This window comes from Dendroctonus ponderosae, unplaced genomic scaffold (assembly GCF_020466585.1).
Source record: "Dendroctonus ponderosae isolate FM_Combo_2020 unplaced genomic scaffold, Dpon_F_20191213v2 Dpon_F_20191213_8, whole genome shotgun sequence".
Taxonomy (NCBI): domain Eukaryota; kingdom Metazoa; phylum Arthropoda; class Insecta; order Coleoptera; family Curculionidae; genus Dendroctonus; species Dendroctonus ponderosae.
The window spans coordinates 44,227-52,670 of NW_026019016.1; the positions used below are offsets into that span (position 1 = coordinate 44,227).

General features: G+C 36.4%; 1 long non-coding RNA gene across 1 annotated transcript in view; it reads right to left on the reverse strand.

Annotated features, from left to right (window-relative positions):
- Positions 1-2,926: 2,926 nt before the first annotated feature.
- Positions 2,927-8,444, reverse strand: part of LOC125505376 — an 8,773-nt gene continuing 3,255 nt past the window's right edge. The window contains exons 2-3 of the long non-coding RNA XR_007282132.1: positions 5,884-6,054; positions 2,927-3,151 (exon numbers count right to left, since the gene is read on the reverse strand). This is a non-coding gene — a long non-coding RNA (uncharacterized LOC125505376). The remainder of the gene's footprint in view (positions 3,152-5,883; positions 6,055-8,444) is intronic.

Sequence of the window (8,444 nt, forward strand, 5' to 3'; positions counted from 1 at the left end):
CATATGACAAGCGTCTAGTATGGCACGACCAAATGGCAAACACCATCGCCAAAGCAAGATTCCTGCTCCATGCCTGCTATCTTCTGCTGTCAGGTAAACTCTGCCTACAAACTAAGGCCAGAGTTTACAAGCAATTGATACGCCCGGTGCTGACCTATGGATCTCCTGCGTGGTCCATAGCCAGCACCTCGCAAGAGCAGAAACTGGCAGTATTCCAGAATAAAATACCGAGAATAGTGACAAAGGCCCGATACTTCGTCAGAAATACCACCCTGCGACTCTTCGCAGGTCTCTACCTGGATACAGAGGACCTGCTGGACCACATCCGGAACCTAACGTCAGGGTTTCTTGCACCAAGAAGTTCAACTGTGACCGCAGACCTCTCCTTGCGGACGCAGTCTAAGAAGCAGACGTGGACCACAAGGATGACCAGATCCTGCACCACACCGAGGACTATGGGCTAGATTTCAGTTAGCTTAGGAAGCATTAGAGGATGTGTTAATGTTTATGTTTAAGTTAGAATAAGTTAGATTAAGTCATATGATGTCATTTTAAACAACAAGATGTTAGCATTAAGGATCCGTAGAATAAGTACCAGTGAGAAGTATGTAAAACTTGTCTGAAATAAATATGTTCAAAAGCAAGTATCGGCAGAGCTGTATAGACACCTGTGTGAAATCCACTGTGTTACCGAGGCTATGATGGTGCTGTTGCTTCATTCTAGTCGTAAAAGTACTTCAGTTGAACGTCTGAAATTGGTCGTTCAAGATCAATTCAATGCTGAGTCTCGTATTGTAATCTGATTAGCACCTAAAGGACTAGTTTTATATTGAAATTGACAACAGATGCCCGTTTAAGTTATTGGGTTTATATTTAGATTTGTATCATTCAAGGAAATTACGAATTTTACGATGTAAAGTTTTGTGTCAGGCACTTTCTCTTTTGTTGGCTTTTCTAAGCTCTATGAAAATCATCAGAAATACCATCAACTATACTATTGTGTCAGCATTATGCGCGAATTGTAGTAATCAGGTTATGGTTTGTATTTGTTTTCATACTCAACTTAAGTTTTATAATTCAAAATATTTTGAACATTAAAAATAAAACAATATAAACTGGCAAATTTCTTACTAACTTCCATAATTAAAAAGGTTCACGGAACTAAAAAAAAAAATTTTTTTTTATCGTAGTGCTTTCGCTTCAACCGCCTTTAATTGTTGAATTATATAGAAATGCCAATATTGGACCCAAGAAAAAAGCCAAATATCAAATGTTATAGACTTCCAAAGGGTCAAGATATAAAATATATAATAGTTCAACTGAACCAAGTTCCAATTGTCCCGATACAACCGGTATCTCCGAGAGTTAAGAACGTCTTGCTCTGTCGTCACGAGGAACAATTTTCTGTGGAATTAGGCCGAACATAGACAAAAAACGCGCAAAGTGTTCCATTCTAGTTAATCTACTACTATCTCCCAATGACGCCATTCCAAAATGCGGTAATTTTTGTTCATATTAATTTAGGACCATACAAATTGAACCCAGGTCAAATCCGTCGTTCTTATTGCAACACCCATTATAATGAGAATGATATAATACTACCTCATTTAACTGACAACTTCATATTTCGTTTTAAATAATGATTTAGCTACCTTACAGGGTGATTCAAAATTGTGTCTTGGGAGTACAGAAAAAATAGTTACAAAAAATTAAATGTTATTAAAAACTCAGATAAAAAAAAGAGTCAAAAAAACTAGATCAAAAGGGTGGCAAAAATGTTTTTCAAGGTAATCTACCTAATTAACATTTCGTAAATACCTGTTCCTTCGTAAATATTAAAAGCTCCGGTAACCATGGATAAACATGAAGCAAAGAAAATAAAAGAGACAATAACATGCTTTGAGGTTAAGATAACGGTGTCACCTTGCGGTCATTGCTGCGACCAAACAGCCCCAGAGTGCTGCCATCTGTTTGGCGCAACTGAGTGATATACCGAAATACGTCGCAACTGTCATCCAAAACCACCTGTTGAAAGTTATGTATCATTGATCAATATTATTGATCAAATAAAATACAATTCTGTTGTTAAAACACAAGTGTTCCCAAGCGGAAGAAGTCCTGACCGTTTCACTCGAAACATCTTTTTCTCCCAATCACTTTCAGTCTGAGCTCATATTTTGAGCTGCTTCTCGCGTTCGGTTAATTAACTGCTGCTCAATTTGAAGCGGTATTCGGAAGATCAGAGATTTAATGTGTTCTAGCATCCTGTTCATATTACATACATGGTAGAAATGTAGGCGCTTCCTCGGAGTAGTTTTTGGGACAATTAAGTATACGGTGTTTGAGAAAGCGCAGTTGTTGTGCAATGCTTCAAGTACTCCTGGAAGGCTCAGCTGCAATAATCTCCAATACCTTGTTCGTCTAGGTCTGGAAACCGAGCACCTAACTTCCCATAACCCCCTTATGGGAAATCCCATAACTAATTGGATATTTGCAAATTCGCTGTTGGTTTACATTTTCTGAAAGGAGCTTCAAGATAAGCCACAGTTTGACAAATGCTTGTTATTATTGACAAAGGCTGTATACCTGTAACTATCTGTTACTGACAAAACACATCATTGCCGCTTTGACTTTATCAAAAAATTATAGAAGAGAACTTTATTGAACTCAAATTTTTTTGAGATCGTAATTTTTTTTTTCGAATGCTTAAGTATTCCAATAGACTACCAATCAAACGTGGGACATTTTCAAAATAATGCTTAATAGCAAAGTTGCAATTCGGTCTTCGAAGATCTTAATATCTTCTTGAAATTTTCGAAAAACAAATTTTGCATATTTTTTTCGTACTCTCTAAGTGAACCCCTATATGGGGTATAGACCCTTAAATGAAATGACGCCAATTTTGAATCACCCAGTATAGTTACTATTACCTTGCTGACAAAATGCTCCGAAAGTGCAAATTGTACTAAAACTCCATGATACATCATTTGCGATTCGTGCAGACTTATTGTCCTCTGTAAATCCAATTTTTTGAGCCAACACACACAAGATAGAACACACTATGATAGACATCCATACATCCACGGAGAGAGGTTTAAAAAATATTTCGAAAGACCTTCTTGATTTTGGATTTCTAAGTATGAATGCGGCCCTGCAACAGATGTATTGATAATAATATAGGTCACGGTTTATATAATAATTATAATATAATATAATTTTTACGGTGTCGCGGACAACTAAAAAGTCTTTATCTGTATGTTTATAGGCTAATTATCTCAGACCAGGGGTTCCCACATTTTCAACCCTGGCCAAGTCAACAATCCAAATTGACGACCTACGAGTCTGTTTAGATAAAAAGGGGTACAACATAGGTCTCGGTTTCTGTAGTACTTGATTGATTGCACACTTACATACGTACCACCCCGTATTTGGAATCAAGACAGATTTACAGTCCTAAAGCTGTTACGAAACAGCCTGCTTCGTAGGTTAGTAGGTTGAGAATCATGCCGGAGTCATGGAGGTTGCGAGTTCAAATTCCGCCGAAAGCAGTAAATTTTTCTTTTTCCAAACATTATTTGTCCGCTACGCCAGAAAAATCCCTTTCAAAGTTATAAATTAGTGGACAACGAAAAACCTTTCATTTGATAATAATATGGTTTTATTTCATTTTATTAATTTTTTAAAAATTCCGCAAAGGAAAACTAAACTACTGAGATCGGGGAATTCCAGCGACATCCTTGCAAGCGACTGCTGACATGAAAAAATTATTTCCAATGATAAAAGTATTCAACAAACAGAAAACGACTTTTAACGTCGGTTCCTACTGTTTCTCGGTAAACAATTACTCATACGAAAAAAATTCATGAAAGTTTGGTTACATTAGCAGCGAGTAAAATAACTGTAAATCATTGTAAATTCATTGTTTCAAATAATGTTAAAAGTGTTTTTTTAAACTCTAGGCTAGAATATATTGATAACGTTACGGTTTGATTTCCATTCAGTTTTTAAATTTGGGTTCTGATATCTACCGAGCGATCAAAATTGGATTTGTTAAAACCGTGTTGTTGCCTTGGGCATAGTTGATTCTCAAATATTCGAAACGTAATTTCATGGAGAAAGAACCACGAAGTAATCTGAAAGAGTCGTTAGAAAAATTACATAAACGTCTTCTTGAATGAAGCTAACTCGAAATATTTGCTGAATGCTCTCCCAACGGATTGAGGTTTGAGCCAATCGACGATTGGCAGGTATGCGTCTTTCTAGATCGCCAGTGTTTAGTGTATGTGTATCCGTTGATTATTGAAAACAAATTCTGAAGAAGACGATGAAAACATGGTAGACCTATTTGGTCGCCAAACTAACGAGATATACAGGCTGATTTATGTAGATGGTGTATTAGAACTTTTCAGACTAGCAGTTGTTTAAGAAACTTCAAATTTTGCTTCCAGTCCTTACGAATAGTGCTGCAACGACTTAAAATATATTTAGCGCTCTAGTTATACAAGGTGGATGAAAACTATACCCCTAATTCTGCTAGAATGACTGGCCTTGCAAGTGCGAGTTTGAGTTTAATTTGGTGGGTAGTTATTTATTAGTAGTTCCTACGTTTTATTATATATATTATCTTGAAAAGGGGCTTTTAATTTGTTTTGAGAGGCATTCAATAACGTAAACGGTATTCCTGAATTTAATCTAGAAAGCCTTTGCTTCGATACTAGATCCTGATAATGTCAGCGGTGAAGTAAACCGCCGGCAGTCTCAACCAGTATATGGCCAAAGCAACAACCACCTCGTTCCCTAACCCTACACAACGAAAAGCCAGCACCACCCAGAGCAAGGTAGTACGAATCCGGCCGGTCAGGTGGTGTTGGATTTGTGCTTTTCAAGGCCGCTAGGCACAACAAAGTCTAATTTTGCAGGGAATGTTGAGTTGTCGACACGTAGTGTGAGGGAAAATATCATAAAACGTGGAAATTAGTTTATATACAGTCCTTCAGTTTCGTGCATTTAGGTTATTCTGCTGTTGTCAAATATACCAGAATGCCCATATAACATCTTTCACGAACGTATTTTGGGTCCTTTGAATACGCCTTTTCGTAGATTCACAAACAGATTGCCAGATGAGAAAACAGTGAATCAGTCAGTAGGGCTCCTATTGTGGAGGTGGGGTGCAGAAGTTATTTTGTGTAGATAGCAATTAATTAATTCCAATCAGTTTTTAATAAATAAATAAATTAATTAGGGAGAGCCTGTTTCAACTAGAGCAACAAACTAGTAACAAATACCGCTCCCGGGCCACTAGGTTTAATGCGTGTGTGACCCCAGAGGAGCAACCCAAAACAGCGTCGGATCCAAATCGGGCGACTAAACCAGAAACTGGCCAACACCAAAAAAATTGAATTTGTTTGCACTGACGAAATTTTCCTATACGCTAATAATATTTTTAAATATAGGTACATAATTACTTGAATTTTTACTTTATAAAATTTCCGATGTTTTTTTGTACTCGCTGCTGTCGTGTTCGTGATTTTTTTCTTATACTTCTACAGACGTGAAATCTTTCTAAAATATGGTTGCATTTTGATAAGATTTTCGTCCAAAAAATGCTCGTTTGAACTATCCTTTGACTATTTGACAACCTGGTTTTATTATAGCGACTATTGCTTAGCAAACAAGAATCTCCCTACTTGTCAGGAAATGCAGTTAAAAAGAGATATTGTGAGATTATCTTAATGCCCGTTCTTACACGTACTACCTCAAAACTTGAAATAAAATTCGATAGATCGAGCGAGCGCTTCGCGACAAAAATACGTACCTGGCGTATATAGAATATTGCAATTAATTCAAAATATGTGTCAATACACCTTTCTGTTCACAAATTACCTTAAATTGTAAGTTCTTCTACCGTAACTGATAAATTTAAGTCTATCCTTCTTCACGAATAATGGGGACAATCCAAAGTCAATTTTCCTTCGTTGAAGGTCACCCACTAAACCATCCATTGTTCCATCTGATTGAAGATACCCCCAAGACTTGTCCAGTGTAATATTTAGGCTAAAAATTGAAAAACAGTTTATATTTACTAAATTTTTTTCTGCAAGATTATACATGAGTTTACAGGGTGATTTACGTATACCTTGCATTACAAGTTTTCCAACTCTCATTTCAAACCTTTCAAAATCAATCATGAAAACGTTCAAAAAATGTCTCACGAGCACACGAGATTCATGGTGCCACTATCGTCAATCCGGGCAAAAGATGATTTAGGAGGTTGTATTTTTTAACTTTTAGTTATTGGATTAAGGGTTATCGCGCTACTTAACTGGTTCTTGAAAATAACTGATAATATATTGGTCAGTACCGATACCTTCAAATTGTAGAAACTTTAATATCAATAACTATATCTAAATAAATTTCCTCTCACTTAGGTCACGTGGGTGATGTTATGCTGCTCTCATTCCGAGTTGTTCAGTTCATTTATGGATTAAAAGGTTTATCAATATTATTTGAAAGTAATAAAATGAGTCAAACAAAAAAATTAAAACCTCTAACAGAAGAAACATCTAAATATGTACACTGTCTAGCACTGTATTATTTTTGGTATACTTTTAGGCTGATGCTGTCGGAAACGATGATTGATTATAAACTGGTAATCTAACCTTAAAGAACTTAATGGAGACTGGAGTCCTTTGCCTAGATACTTCTGAGTTTAAGAATGATTGTTATTGTTGTGTGTTTCTTGTAATTTTTTTTTTATTAAAATTGTATTGTATAGATAGTACAGTACCTCCCGTAGGCCGGCCATTAGAAGTTTTCCTACTGGCAGTTGTTTTAGAAACTCGAAATTCGGTTTCTGGTCGCAATAACTCTTTAAAAGATTATTTGCACAAAATCATGGTTTCAAAAAAGTCCAATTATCAACCTGTTTTTACTTTCGGCTTTTTCAAAAGATTTCTCGTAAAAAATTAGAATGTTTAAAATTGGCAATTGGCAACATCAAATTGAGTTTAGAAGAAAACGCCAATCGATTTATCTCACAGCTCAATTACTCCTAAATAGAACATCATACGGTGTACAAGAGATCATCCCCCATATACCGGATACTTCACAACTATATGGACGCAGCTCAGAGTTTTGTGGATGACCTCAAAACAAGTTTTCCATTTAAACTTTTTTTCTCAGGTCCATGGTTAACGAGATACAGGGTGTTAAAGTTTCCAAAAAAATGTTGTCATTTTCTGTATAACTCCTACAGTTTATGAGATATTTTGTTCAAATTTTGACCTAGTCTAATGTTTAGACCGTTTACCCGTAGGTAGTCCAACTGGTTGTGAACATCTACAGGGTGTTTTTTTTAGAGGTATACCCTTTTTACCCCCCACCCCAAACTTTTTTGTGATTCACAATTTACTTCGACCGAACAATTTTTTAAATTTGTTGTTCAATTTAAGAATTAATTTATCTCTTGCAGTTTTTCGTATCTACTTTCGTTTTCGAGTTATTTATTTTGTCATAGTGGCATATGCTACTTTTTGCTGGATATTTGGTTGTCAAATCTGCCGTCTCGTAAATTGCACGCATCAGTTTTCTTGTGTACCAACGGTTTTTTTCGTCAAACCAAGCTGTTGAGGATATACTTTTTCAATTGCGACTTAATATGTGGTATATGCTCAATGGTGCACTTCCACCTTTTCTCTATAAACGTTCATGAATTTTTGAACCTTCAGTTTCGAAATCGATAAATCGGTCACGGAAATAGTTGCTCCCAACGCTGACCATCGCGATCGCTAGTTTTAAATAAGTGTGACTTTTTTCTGTAAGGGACTTTAAATGATTTTGCATATTCAACGCCTGTTGGTGGGTGGCAGCATGGTTTGCGCTCTGGTAGATCGACGGAGAGTGGGGAGGTCGCCCTATGGAGCTCGTCTCGAGCTCGGGCTGAGGGCCTGCCGGTACGTTGCTCTTCTTCGACCCACCCAAGGTTTTCAGCATCCTGAATCATGACTTTATAGTGGAAAAAATGCAGCAATATGTTTTACATGTGATCAAATATTTCTTGAAACAAAGGCACAGCCTCTCAAATTTCAAAGGGGCAGATATTGAAGTTCCGCACTGCTCTGTGTTGAGACCTCTACTTTTGAATTTATGTTAATTATATCGCAGAGTATACAAGGTTATTCACGCCATACGGCACGGACGTTCGCGGCTAGCCCGTTTGTTTTTTGCAAACTACTATTTGATGAATCCAGAGACGCCTATCGGGTGCACATTTTAAAAATATTTTTGTAATGTACAGAGTGTCCCAAAAGCTCTAAAAGTACCAAAGTTGTGTTTTTCTAAATAAAATACCCTATATATTATTGCATTTTTGGATTCTCTGATCAAAATAAGTGTTTGTTTTAATAAGATTTATAATGTCTAAATCTAAAGGTTTTTTAAATAAT